Here is a 14,827-nt window from a genome sequence, read left to right on the forward strand (position 1 = left end):
TCCGTATCATCTGCAAACTTACCAACCCACTACTCTACATTTATAAAAATCACAAAGACCATGGATCCCAGAACAGATCCCTGCAGAACACCAATAGCCACCGACCTCCAAGTCGAATACTCCCCTTCTACAACCACACTCTGTCTTTTGTGGACAAGCCAATTCCGAATCCACACAGCCAATTTTCCATGGATCCTGCACCTCATGACTTTCTGGATGAGCCTCCCATGGGGAACCTTGTCAAATGCCTTGCCATATATACCACATCCACTGCTCTACCTTCATTTGTCACTTCTTTGAGACACTCTATTAAGCTCATGAGTCACGACCTGCCCTTCACAAAGCCATGTTGACCATCCCTTATAAGACTATGCGTCTCCAAATGCTCATAAATATTGTCCCTAAGTATCCCGTCGAATAGCTTGCACCACTGAAGCATGACTAACTGGTCTATAATTCCCAGGATTATCCCTTTTACCTTTCTTGAACAATGGAACAACATTTGCTGTCCTCCAGTACCACTCCTGTGGCCAGGGAGGACTCAAAAATCATCGTTAATGCTCCAGCAATCTCTTCCCTCGCTTCCCATAGTACCCTGGGGTATATCGTATCTGACTCCGGGGACTTACCCTAATGCTTTTAAATAGCCCCAACACGGCTTCTTTCTTAACCTCAACATGCTCCAACACATTTGCCTGTTCTATGCTAACCTCACATTCATCTAAGTCCCTCTCCTCTGTGAACATTGAAGCAAAGTATTCATTTAGGACCTCCCCTACCTCCTTCGCCTCCAGACACGTTTTTACTCCCTTATCCCTGAGCGGTCCTACCGTCACCCCCATCATCCCCTTGTTTCTCACATGTGTAGAGCGCCTTAGGGTTTTCCTTAACCCTACTTGCCAAGGCCTTCTAATGCCCCCTTTTCGCTCTCCTAAGTTCCTTCTTAAGCTCCTTCCTGGCTACCTTATAACTCTCAAGAGCCCTGACTGAATTTTGCTTCCTAAACCTTAAATATGCTTCCACCCCTATTGTTAACCATGGTTCCTTCATGCTACCATCCTTTCCTTGTCTCAGTGGGAGAAACCTATCTAGACCCCATGTGGTCCTTAAATAATCTCCACATTTCTGCAGTGCATTTACCAGAGAACATCTATTCTCAATTTACACTCCCAAGTTCCTGCCTAATACCATCGTAATTTGCTCTCCCCCAGTTAAATACTTTCCCATAATGCCTGCTCCTATCTTTGTCCATGGCTATGCTAAAGGTCAGGGAGTTGTGGTCACTATCCCCGAAATGCTCGCCCACCAAGAGGTCTGTTACCTGATCAGGTTCATTGCCTAATACCAGATCCAGCATGGCCTCTCTTGTCGGCCAGTCTACATACTATGTCAGGAATCCTTCCTGTACACACCTAACAAATTCTGCCCCCTTAATTTTACTAATTAGTAAAACTAATTATGGTTTTTAACCTAATGATTTTGGGCTGACCCAAAGATAGTTTCTTGTACCACCAGACTCAAAGGCAACTTCTGTCCTGCTGTTATCAGTTTCTTGAATGGTCCTCGCATATGCTAACGATGAACTCTTGATCTTCCTGATCTACCTCATACAGCCCTTGCACTTTATTGCTTACTGCACTGCACTTTCTCTGTAGCTGCAACACCATATTCTGTTTGCTTTTTACTACCTCTATGTACTTGCATCTGGCATGATCTGCCTGGATGACACGCAAACAAAGTTTTTCACTGTATTTCAGTATACGTGACAATAATAAACCAATCCAATCCAATGGACAGGAACAAAAGGATTGGTTAGAGTGGATGCCCTGAGGCCCTGTTATTGTGTAAAGGTTCTGAAGCACAAAAAAAGATGTGAAAATCCCACTTCAGCTGCTGTGCAGTATTATGGCTAGGGTGGAAATGCTTTTACTGTAGGTGCAATTATCATGCACTGTACTGTACACACCGACATGAGGGGGCTCAAGGTCCCCATGAGTTTATTCTTGACGTGCAAGTAGCTGAAGTGTCAACTCAGCTGGTAGAACTTAAGGCTCTGATACAAGGTTGGACGACCCAGCCCCTGCTTGGATTCCACTGCAAGATAACACGTGGGCAACGTTGAAGATGTTTTTTGCATGAGGTGCAGTTGCACCCTGTCTGTCTGTTCAGGTGTGCATAACAAATCCTGTGATATAATTTGGGAAAAGTATGGGGAGGTTCTGGTCTGCTGGTTAACATTTGTCAGTATTTTGTCAGCCGTGGCTTAATGGGTCACATTTTGACCTATGGGTCAGCAGGTTCTGGGTGTAAGTCCCATGCCAGAGACTGGAGCTCCAAAACTTCCGTCAACATTTAAGGACTGCAGTGGAGCAGTGCTGCATTGCTGGAGGCACCGTCTTTCAGATGAGGTATTAAAAAACATGTCTTCTCAAGGGAACATAAAAGATTCCACCACACTACTTTGAAAACCACAGGGACCATCCCAGTAGCTCGGTGACAATGTTTGCCCCTCAGCCAACACCACAGAAGCTCATTATTTGATCATTAACTGCATACAGTAAAACTCTGGTAATCCTGTATCCAATTATTCGGATATCCTAATGGTCTGGCATCTGGTTCACTCATTAGTCCGGTATGTGAGTCAGGGTCTAAAGTGCAAGTGGAATGTGTGGCCAGAGCCAGAATCCAGACTGTGGGCTGGGTGTGAGGCCGGAGCCAGGGTCTGGAGTGCTTGTCTATTTCCCAATCTCTTTAAACCTACCAGGTTCACTAGCCCCTTTATTTTGCCCAATACCAATTCTCCAGTAATTGTGATGGTAAGGAATTCCATCCCTGCATTATTCAGTATAAATAGGATATTTGTAGTATCTTCCACTCTGAAGACTGGTGCAAAATATCTGTTTAAATAGCCTGTTCCCTAGTTGGATCTGTATTGTGTTGCTCTATGAAACTATCCTGAATACACTCTATAAATGTGTTCTTGTAGCTACCCTTTCGAACTTGATGAACCCTATCCACATGAAGATTAAAGTCTACCATAATTACTGCACCATTTTTACATGCCACAATTAGTGGTTGATTTACAGCCATTCCTACAGTTGTGGCTACTGTTTAGGGTCTATACACTATCATTCTTTCCCATGCTGTTATTAATCAGCATCTTCTGCGCTAGGTTGTATCTCACAATTGTAAATACTTGATCTCTTTGGCTAGCATAATCTCCTTCAGTGCCGTAACGTTGCTACAGTTTTTAATTGCCATGGACTGGTTCTCCATATATCTGGGCTTATTCCTGAACCCAGGTCACAGTAACTGAAAGTAACTGAAGCATTAAATTTATGGAGAACACTGCCATCTTGTGTCCTGATAAAGAACAACTACACCAATCAAACCAGCAGAGCCTCTGCCTGGCTGATTTTGCAACTAACTCTTACATAAAAGATTTATACCACCACTTACCTTCTTGTTTCAGCATCAATGTGAACATAAGTTGATATGAATACATTGGTTGAAGAACTTCAATTTATATCAAGTGGTACAACATGATTAAGTTCAAAAATGATGCTGGTCACAAAAGGATATGTTGTGCAAATGACCAAAAGCTTGGGGTTCATTTTTGTTTCAAACTGGTGTGTGAATCACCAACAAAATCATCACTTCTTACCCACCCTTACTTGGTTTTAACGTGGTGGTGATCTGCCTTTTTCGACTGTTGCCATCTTTGTGGTGAAGGTGCTTCTACAGTACAACTGGGTAAGGAGTTCCATTTTGGTAGGTTTGGAAGAACATCTTAAGCCAAAGAGTCAGAGAGCTTAAGGGAGGGGATTCCAGAATTTAGGGATTTCACAGCTGAAGAGGTAACTACCAAAGAGGGCCACTGATTAAACTTGGGAAGACCAAAACACTGGATTTGGAAGGAGCACTGAGATTTTGGAAGGTTTGGGAGCTGGGGGATATTACAGAGGTGAGGAGTAAGGCCATGGACGGATTGGAAAACAAGGATGAGAATTTTAAAATCAAGACCCTCAAGGAGGTAAGAGAATGGAGGGAAGATGTGTGTTCTAGGTTCTGTGTATTGTCTGAGTCTACGTGCCTGTGATACTCCTTCAAGCAAGTTTTTTATTGTACTTGTACCTCATCATACTTGTGCATGTGACAATAAACTCGAGTTGACTTGACTTGAATGGAGTTGGTGGGTGTTAGGATGTGGACAGCAGAGTTCAGGAAATCACCGACAATCCTTGACATTGAAGGAAACCTTTCAACCCATGACCTACCCAATCTAATCCATTCTTCCCACACGAGGTCCATAGCCCTGCAGGTCACAGGTATTCAACTTTATATCCACTCCCTATTTAAATGTGAAGAGCATTCCTGGCTCTACCACTTGTTCAGGCAGTGAGTTCCAGATCCCCACCAGGATTAGGGGGGAAAGCTTCCTAATCACCTTTCCAATCCTTCTACCCTTCAGTTTAAACCTATGCCCCCTGGTTCTTGAACCCTTTGCAAAGCAAAATAGGCCTTCCTACCTATTCAGTCTAGACACTTCATAATTTTATAGCATGAAGCCTTCCCTCAGCCTCTCTGTTCCAAAGCAAACAACCCCAGCCTGTATAACTTCTCCTTATAGCTACAATCTTCCATTCCTAGCAACATTTTTATAAATCTTTGCATTCTTTCCAACACAGTTGCACTTATAATGCGATGACCAGAATAATATACAGTGCACAAGCTGTGGCCTAACGAAGATTGTATGCAACTCGAGTATAATGTCCTTGTTTTTATACTCTATACCTTTCCAATTCAAGTAAAGCATCCTATTTGCCTCCTTACCTATCTTATTGGCTGGTCCTTCTACCTTTATGGCCCTGTGGATATGCACCAGAGAACACTCAGTTCTTCCACATCACTTGGCCTCCTTTTTATTATCTATTCCCCTTCTCCTCAAATGTATCCTCTCACATTTCCTTGGATTAAATCCATTTATCAAGGTTTTTGACCAGACCATCTAGATCTTCCTGCAGTCTAACGCATTCCTCTTCGCCGTCAACCACAAGCTCCTTATGGAGAGTAGAACGAGGGAGGGTAGCCAGGAGCATGTTGGAATGGTCAAGTCTGGAGAGAGCAAAGGTGTAAATGAGGGCTTCAGCAGGAGGAGAGCTGAGGCAGGGAATGGGTTGGGTGATGTTACGTTATTGGAAATGGATGGAGATTCCCTAGTGTAACTGAATAAGCTTGGTCACTACATTAGCTCATAAGACATAGGAGCAGAATTAGGCCATTCAGCCCATCGAGTCTGCTCCACCATTCGATCCTGGCTGACTTATTTTTCCCTCTCAACCCCATTCTCCTGCCATCTCCCTGTAACCTTTGATGCCCTTACTAATTAAGAACCTATCAATCTCCACTTTAAATATACCCAATGACTTGGCCTCCACAGCCCTCTGTGGCAATGAATTCCACAGATTCACATTCTCGGGCTAAAGAAATTTCTCCTCATCTCTGTTTTAAAGGGACGTACTTTTATTCTGAGGCTGTGCCCTCTGGCCCTAGACTCTCCCACACAATCCTAAGTGCCCAAAGCCAAGAAACAAAAAAACTTAAGAACATAAGAAATAGGAGCAGGAGTCGGCCGTCTGGCCCGTCGAGCCTGCTCCGCCATTCACTAAGATCATGGCTGATCTGGTCGTGGACTCAGCTCAACCTACCTGCCTTTTCCTCATATCCCTTAATTCCCCTACTATGCAAAAATCTCTCTAACTGTGTCTTAAGTATATTTAATGAGGTAGCCCCTACTGCTTTCCTGGGCAGAGAATTCCACAGATTCAGTACTCTCTGGGAAAAAGCAATTTCTCATCTCTGTCCTAAATCTATTCCCCCAAATCTTGAGGCTATGACCTGTAGTTCTAGTCTCACCTACCAGTGGAAACAACCTTCCTGCCTCTATCTTACCTATCCCTTTCATAATTTTATATGTTTCTATAAGATCCCCTCTCATTCTTCTGAATTCCAGCGAGTATAGTCCCAGGTGACTCAATCTCTCCTCATAGGCTAACCCCCTCATCTCCAGAATCAACCTGGTGAACCTCCTCTGCACCGCCTCCAAAGCTAGTATATATTTTCTCAAGTAAGGAGACCAGAACTGCACGCAGTACTCCAGGCGCAGCCTCACCAGTACCCTGCACAGTTGCGGCATAACCTCCCTGCTCAAGTTCAATCCCTCTAGCAATGAAGGTCAAGTATCCATTTGCCTTCTTGATAACCTGTTGCACCTGCAAACTAACCTTCTACGATTCATGCACAAGTGCTCCCAAGTCCCTCTGCACAACAGCATGCTGCAATCTTTCACCATTTAAATAATTATCTGATCTTCTATTTTTCCTTCCAAAGTGGATGACCCCGCATTTACCAACGTTGTACTCCATCTGCCAGACCCTCGCCCACTCACTTAACCTATCTATATCTCTCTGCAGACTCTCCGCATCCTCTGCACAATTTGTTTTTCCACTTAATTTAGTGTCATCAGCAAACTTAGATACGCTACACTTGGTCCCCTCTTACAAATCATTAATGTACTGTATATCATGAACAGTTGTGGGCCCAGCACCAATCCCTGCGGCACCCGCTCACCACTGATTGCCAACCTGAGAAACACCCATTCACCCCAATTCTCTGCCTTCTATGGGTTAACCAATTCTCTATCCATGCTAATACATTACCTCCAACTCCATGCATCCTTATCTTATGGATAAGTCTTTTATGCGTCACAAACACCTTCTGGAAATCCAAGTAGACAACACCAACCTGTTCCCTTCTATCCACTGTGCTCATTATATCCTCAAAGAACTCCCGTAAGTTTGTCAAACAGGACCTGCCCTTCCTGAATCCATGCCATATCTGCCTGATGGAACCACTTCTATCCGGATGTCTCGCTAGTTCTTCCTTAATGCTTCAAGCATTTTCCTGACTACAGACATTAAGCTAACTGGCCTATAGTTACCTGCCTTTTGCCTACATCCGTTTTCAAACAGTGGCGTGACATTCGCTGTCTTCCAATCTGCTGGGACCTGCCCAGAGTCCAGAGAATTTAGGTGACGTGTCTATGATAACTTCCACCATTTCTTTCAGTACCCTCAGATGCATCCCATCAGGACCAGGGGACTTGTCTACCTTCAGGCCCACTAGTTTGCTCATCAGTACCTCTTTAGAGACAGTGATTGTATTGAGGTCGTCACCTCCCATCACATCCATAACATCTCTCTTTGGCACGTTAGACGTGTCCTCCACCGTGAAGACCGACACAAAATCGGGATAAAGTAGGGATGCAGGATCAGGTGACGTGGTGTAGCTGCATGACGTGGGAGCCGGTCCACCCCTTTGTGGTTCCTGGTTACAACATCTGCAGCAAGTGTTGGTTGCTCGAGGAGCTCAGGCTCAAAGTTGATGACCTGGAATCTGAGCTTCAAACACTGCAACACATCAGGGAGGGGGAGATAGTTACCTGGACGCTGTGTTTCGAGGCAGTCACATCCATTAGATTACTTCAAATTCAGTCTGTGGTCAGTGACAAGAGGGTGTGACTGTGAGTGAGACAGGTAGGGGGATCCAAGAGGTAGTGCTGGAGGAGCCTCAGCCCTTGAGCTTGTCCAACAGGTCTGAGATTCTTGCTCCCTGTGCAGATGAGAGTGGGGGCTGTGGGAAGGATGAGCAACCAATCCGTGGCACCATGGTTCAGGGAGCCATTGAAGAGGGGTCAGAGAAGAGAAATGTAGTTGTAATTGGGGATAGTATAGTCAGGGGAATAGACACAATTCTCTGTCGCAAGGATCGAGACACCCGAAGGCCATGTTGCCTGCCCAGTGCCCAGGTTCGGGTCATCTCATCTGACCTGTAGAGGAATTTGGAATGGGAGAGGAAAGATCCAGTTGTTGTGGTCCATGTGGGTACCAACGACGTAGGTAGAACAAGGAAAGAGATTCTGCTGAGGGAATTTGAGCAACTAGGGACTAAATTAAAAAGCAGAACCAAAAAGGCAATAATCTCTGCAAAGGGTCAATAACATTAGAGGATTAAATGCGTGGCTCAAAGATTGGTGTGGGAGAAGTGGGTTTGAATTTGTTGGACATTGGCACCAGTTTTGGGGGAGGAGGAAGCTGTTCTGCTGCAACGGGCTTCACCTGAACCATGCTGGGACCAAGGTCCTGGCAAATTGCATAACTAGGGCTGTGGATAGGGCTTTAAACTAAATAGTGGGGGGTGGGTTCAACAGATTAGAAAAGTATGGATAAAGTAAAAGGGAAGGAGAGTGTAGGAGAGGTTACTGAAGTCTCCAGAATAAAGAATAAGATGGAAAGTTTAGAAAGGGATAAGAATTTAACTTCAGGCAAAATGGAAACAAATTTAAGAAGAAGGGTGATGAATACAGGACTGAGGTGTTATATTTCAATGCGCACATTATACGAAATAAGGTAGATGAGCTTATAGCGCAGTTAGAAATTGGCAGGTACAACGTTGTGGGCATCAGAGTCATGGCTGAAAGAAGATCACAGCTGGGAGCTAAACATCCAAGGACACACATCCTATCGAAAAGACAAGCAGGTGGGCAGAGGGGATGGGGTGGCTCTGTTGGTAAAAAATGAAGTCAAATCCTTAGCAAGAAGTGACATAGGATCAGAAGATGTAGAATCCTTGTGGGTAGAGTTAAGAAACCGCAAGGGTAAAACGACCCTGATGGGAGATGTATACAGGCCCCTGAATAGTAGCCGGGATGTAGGGTACAAATTACAACAGGAGACAGATAGAAAAGGCATGTAAAAAGGACAGTGTTACTGTGGTCATGGGGGATCTCAATATGCAGATAGATTGGGAAATCAGGTTGGCACTGGATCCCAAGAGAAGGAATTTGTAGAATGCCTACAAGATGGCTTTTTAGAGCAGCTTGTGGTCGAGCCCACTAGGGAAAAGGCAATTCTGGACTTGGTGTTGTGCAATGAACCAGATTTGATTCGGGAGCTTAAGGAACTCTTAGGAGGCAGTGATCATAATATGATAGAATTCACCCCGCAGTTTGAGAGGGAGAAGCTAAAGTCAGATGTATCAGTATTACAGTTGAGTAAAGATAACTACAGAGGCATGAGAGAGGAGCTGGCCAGAGTTGATTGGAAGGGGACCCCAGCAGGGATGACAGTAGAGCAGCAATGGCAGGAGTTTCTGGGAGTAATTCAGAAGACCCAGGATCAGTTTATTCCAAAGAAGAGGAAGCATTCTAAAGGGAGGATGAGGCAACCGTGGCTGATAAGGGAAGTTAAAGACAGCATAGAAGCAAAAGAGAGGGCATAAAATATTGCAAACTTTAGTGGGAAGCTGGAGGATTCGGAAGTTTTTAAAGAAACAACAGAAAGCAACCAAAGAAGCAATAAGGGGAGAAAAGGTGCAGCACCCAACGTCAGGATCGACCCAGGTCACTGGACTGTGAGGCAGCAATGCTGCTTTTCTTAAAAGGAAATGAGTCAAGGTTCAGTCAATTTCACAGCAAATGTGGACACGTCTCTGATGCCATCCTTGGGGAAAGTGCTCATCAGCACACTGCAGGCTCATCCATGGTAAGAGTTACTCTGGCAAGGTCTTGGAGAGTTACATATATCAGTGAATGAGAATCAATTCTTCCCCTGAAATAGTCAGGAGAACTCTCCCAGCCGCAGTCAGCAATACCCACCTTGTTCATTTTGCATCCTTTTTTTATTCATCTATATACTCCACTGGCAGCAGCTACATCTCTTCAAGCATTCAGTTCTTGAACCAACCTGAACAACCCTAATCACTACCCCAGTATAGCAACATTGTGACCACTTTGCACTACAATGGACTTTTTATTTGTTCTAGTTGTGTTCTTTCTTGTATAATTTTGTATAATTTATGTTTTTCTTGTGAATGCTACTTATCTGAAGCTATGTGCCTGCAACGTTGCTGCAAGTAAGTTTTCACTACACTTCTGCATACATGTACTCGTGCAGATGACATTAGGCTCGACTTTGTATTTATAGTCCACCTTTGAACCAATAGCTTGCTGGGCCATTTCAGCAAACAGTTCAGAATCGACCTCAATTCTCTGGGTATGGTGTAACATGATGCCCAGACCAGGGTAGGAACATCAGTGAAACAGATGGCTTTTTAGGATATTGATGCAATCACAAAGCAGGCATGCCAGCGACTTACTTCATTAGGAGTTTGAGATTCGGTATGTCACCAAAGACTCTTGGAAATTTCTACAGATGTACGGTGGAGAGCATTCTGACCAGTTGCATCACTGCCTGGTATGGTGGCTCCAATGCGCAGGATCAAAAGAGGCTGCGGAGGGTTGTTGACTCAGCCAGCTCCATCACGGGTACAACCCTCCCAGCCATCGAGGACATCTTCAAGAGGTGGTGCCTCAAGAAGGCAGCATCCACCATTAAGGACCCTCACCACCCAGGATATACCCTCTTCTTGTTACTACCATCAGGGAGGAGGTACAGGAGCCTGAAGACCCACACTCAATGTTTCAGGAACAGCTTCTTCCCCTCTGCCATCAGGTTTCTGAACGATCCATGAACACTACCTCATTATTCCTCTTTTGCATTATTTATTTATTTTTGTGACTTTAATTTTTATGTCTTTATGTCTTTGCACTGTACTGCTACTACAAAACAACAAATTTCATGACATAGGTCAGTGATAATAAACCTGATTCTGATTCTAGTGGTTTCATGGCCAGAAATGCAGATGTTTGCTAATGATTGCACAACTTTGAATTCAGCAAATGAATCAGGCCTGTTTATATGCAGCAAGAACGAGACGTCACTTAGATATGGGCTGGTAGGTTTGTGCCGTGAAAGTACCAGGCAAAGACCATCTCCAGCAAGACCATGTCTAGCCACCTACCCACAATATTCAATGGTATTATCAGATGTCTGACCATCAACATTCTGGGGGTCACCAGTGACCAGAAACTCAACTGGTTCAGCCACATAAATGCTGTCATTACAAGGGCAGGACAGAGGCTGGGTAATTCTGTGGCAAATGACCCACTTCACAGCTTGTCATCAACTACGAGGCACAAGTCAGGAGCAGGATGTAATATTGTCCACTTTAACAAATGAGTGCAGTTTTTTTTATTCAAAATAAATTTTATTCATAATAAAATACAAACTATATACAATAATAAAACAGTGCAAACCTTTACATTCGTGTACAGATCAATTACTTTTTATAAAAACCACAGCACCGATGCCACTCGTGTGGCTCCCTGGGGTGATACCCCAATCCCATATTTACAATCTTTAAGGGGCTTCCTCGCCTGACCCCGCCCCTCCCTGTCCCGTGGCAGAAGAACCTTAAACTGTCGTCCTTCCCCACCGTACCCTTGCATTGGCTGCACCCAGTTTCAGCGCGTCCCTCAGCACGTACTCCTGCAGCCTGGAATGTGCCAGTCTGCAGCATTCCCCTATGGACATCTCGCAGTGCTGGGAGACCAATAAGTTTTGGGCAGACCAAAGGGCGTCTTTCACCAAGTTGATGACCTTCAGTTCCAACAACTCTCAAAAAGCTTCATGCCACCCAGTGCAAAGCAGCCCACTTGATTAGCATTTGTTCTTTTCCCTTCACCACTGGCAAACAATGGCTGTAGTGTTTACCACCTATAAAATGCACTGCAATTATCTAGGCTACTTTGACAGGACCTCCCAAACCTGCAACTTCTACTACCAAGAAGGACAAGAGCTGCATGTGTATAGGATTACCACCATCTGCAGGTTCCCCTCCAAAGACTCAACTTGCATATTTTTGCACTATTTGCATTAATTTTCATCTATCAAATATATTTGACAGTCCTTCATCATCTCTGGGTCTAAATGCTAGAATTGTGGGCATATCTTCATCAGAAGGACGGCAGCAGTTGAAGGTGTCTCACCACTATCATCTCAAGGGTAATTCAGGATGAATAGGAACTGGGCAACAAATGCTGGCCTTATCAGCAATGCACAGATCCAAGAAAAGGAATAAATAAAACTGAAAGAAAAATGTTATTGAAACTCACTTTGTATTTACTTGACTGAACTTAAGTCACCAGCTACCGTGGTGGAATTAGAATTCATGTCACAACTTCATTGGTCTAGGTCTTTAATAATAGTAACCACTCTGTGATTATCCACAACATATAGATTTCTTGTAATTGTCTTTTAAATGTGATATTTAATAATTACAAAATTAGGAGTAAAGGGAGTAGTCAGGTGGAATATTTTTACACAAAGCATAATGCGGGTTCATCGAGGGAGTGTGTTGGAGAAAAGGTGAAACATTTTCAACCCGAAAACCTTCTCCTGGCTTTAAAATGATGCTGCTCATGTTTTTCAAACTTTTCTGTGTAGGTACAAACTTCGACACATCTCAAAGGATTCCTGCACTGTCTTAATATCAGGTATCCAGCTAGTGCATTATCATCTCACAGGAAATAGGCTTTATTAGGAAAATAAACAACATACTAATAATTAAATTCTTCTTAGCAATCCCACAGGATGCAGGATGACTTGCTCCCACTCTAGTTCTGTGGGTTCTAAGGTGACTGATGAAGTCAATGTAAGAACGTCAGACTCTTCCACGGACGGGACAGGAGATAGCTGACAGGGCAGACAGGTTGGTGGTTTGTGAGGCGATGCTCTCCTTCCACCGCTTATGCTGGGCTTTTTGCTTTTCCAAATTTGAGGTTCTCAGTGCCAAGCCCAACACTCCTTCCCCACTTTGAGCTATCACAGGCCAGGCATTCGCAAGGGACAATGAGGATGTTGCGTTTTTATTAGCACATCCTTGAATTGTTTCCTCTGTCCACTTGGTAATCCCTTCCTGCAACAGTATTCACATTAGAGTATCTGTCTCGGGAGCCTGGTACCGGCCGTCATTAATACCTATACCACAGAGCCAGTTTTTTTTAAACCATTGGCTCAAGACCTCACTCTGTCAAGTCTGTGGTAGCTGATGTGGAATAGCTACCCACACAAATAGAGACCACGCGTAGGCAATTTCCACTCCACAATAATTACCTCATAATTATGACTACCCAGTGACCCACGTCTGGCACTTTCCTTTATGATACTTTTTTTTCTTTAAAAAGAACTTATTTTTTAAACAGACTTTTATTTTCAAATATTTATTCACCTTGTTTTAACAGCCCGCACTCTGCTGCCGCCGTTTTTTCTGCTGGTGAGATAAGAGATAAGATCTTTATTAGTCACATGTATATCAAAACACACAGTGAAATGCACCTTTTGCATAGAATTTTCTGGGGGCAGCCCACAAGTGTCGCCACGTTTCCGGCGCCAACATAACATGCCCACAACTTCCTAACCCGTACGTTTTTGGAATGTGGGAGGAAACCAGAGCACCCGAAGGAAACCCACACAGACACAGGGAGAACGTACAAACTCCTTACAGACAGTGGCCAGAATTGAACCTGGGTCGCTGGCGCTGTAAAGCATTACACTAACCGCTACACTACCCTGCCTGCACAGCTTCTTACCCCACTGTGATAAGACTATTGAACGGTTCCCTTATACGATGAGATGGACTCTGATCTCACAATCTACCTTGTTGTGACCTTGCACCTTATTGCACTGCACTTTCTCTGTAGCTGTGACACTTTACTCTGTACTGTTATTGTTTTGACCTGTACTACATCAATGCACTCTGTACTAACTCAATGTAACTACACTGTGTAATGAATTGACCTGTACGATCGGTATGCAAGACAAGTTTTTCACTGTACCTCGGTACAAGTGACAATAATAAACCAATACAAATACGTTGTAATAAACCTTGCTCATAAAAAAAGCGGCCAACCTCCCGCGTTTTATCCTATTGCTTTCCTCTACCGCTGCGAAATTAAAAACAATAAGAATCTCTCTGTCCGCGAACGATGCATTGATGCAGGAGGAGAGGAAGGATGCAAAAAACAAAACTGTCTGCAGTGAAGCTAAGATTATTTTGTAGGCGTGCACAAGATGCACTAGGTGTAACACTTTCTGCAGCTACAGAGAGGGATTTGTGGCTCCCCCGTCTGACGTCATTGGAAGCCCAGGGAGGATCCCAACTCGTGGATTTTTTCAAACACCGCAGAGGGAGGGTCACTGAAGTACAAGATCGAAATTAAAACATGAACCGAACTACAACCGAGTTATTCAAACAGGGACAATATTTAACTAATATTACTGAAATAATGTGGAAGATTATAACGTCTGGGATATTTCAGCCGAGTTACTACGATTATAAATATTAGGAACCCCCTACACCACATCATGGTCGTTCCCTCCCCAGTCCCATTCATCTTTTCTGTGGGTGAATCCATTTCAAAAAAGGGGAAGACTTAAACAACAACACCGACCATCAAATATTGTGTTATAACTCTTGCCACTTCTGTAATAATTTTTATCTTATTATTACTTCTATGAAATACTTGATTATATTCCCTATGATAAAAGGAATAGATTAAAAAACCATTGTCAACCACTGAAAATCCCCCCCTCTGTTGGCAATCTGCGGGGTCTGATGATTAATGGTTTGGGACGGAATAAGTCGGAACGATGGGGAGGGGGGGGAAGAAAAATTAGATTTACAAACAGTTCCAGTTTTTAAATAAAAGGAGCAGGGAATCTTTTATCTTCCTCTATTAAAATGAATGATACAAGGTTGCAATGAGAAGGAGGGCTGTTGTGGGCGGAGAGGGGTACAGTTTGGTGACGGTTGGGCTGCTCACCCCTCGGCGCGGCCGCCCTGTCCCCGGGCCGGGCTCGCGCGCCAA

This window comes from Pristis pectinata, chromosome 31 (assembly GCF_009764475.1).
Source record: "Pristis pectinata isolate sPriPec2 chromosome 31, sPriPec2.1.pri, whole genome shotgun sequence".
In the NCBI taxonomy this organism is placed as follows: domain Eukaryota; kingdom Metazoa; phylum Chordata; class Chondrichthyes; order Rhinopristiformes; family Pristidae; genus Pristis; species Pristis pectinata.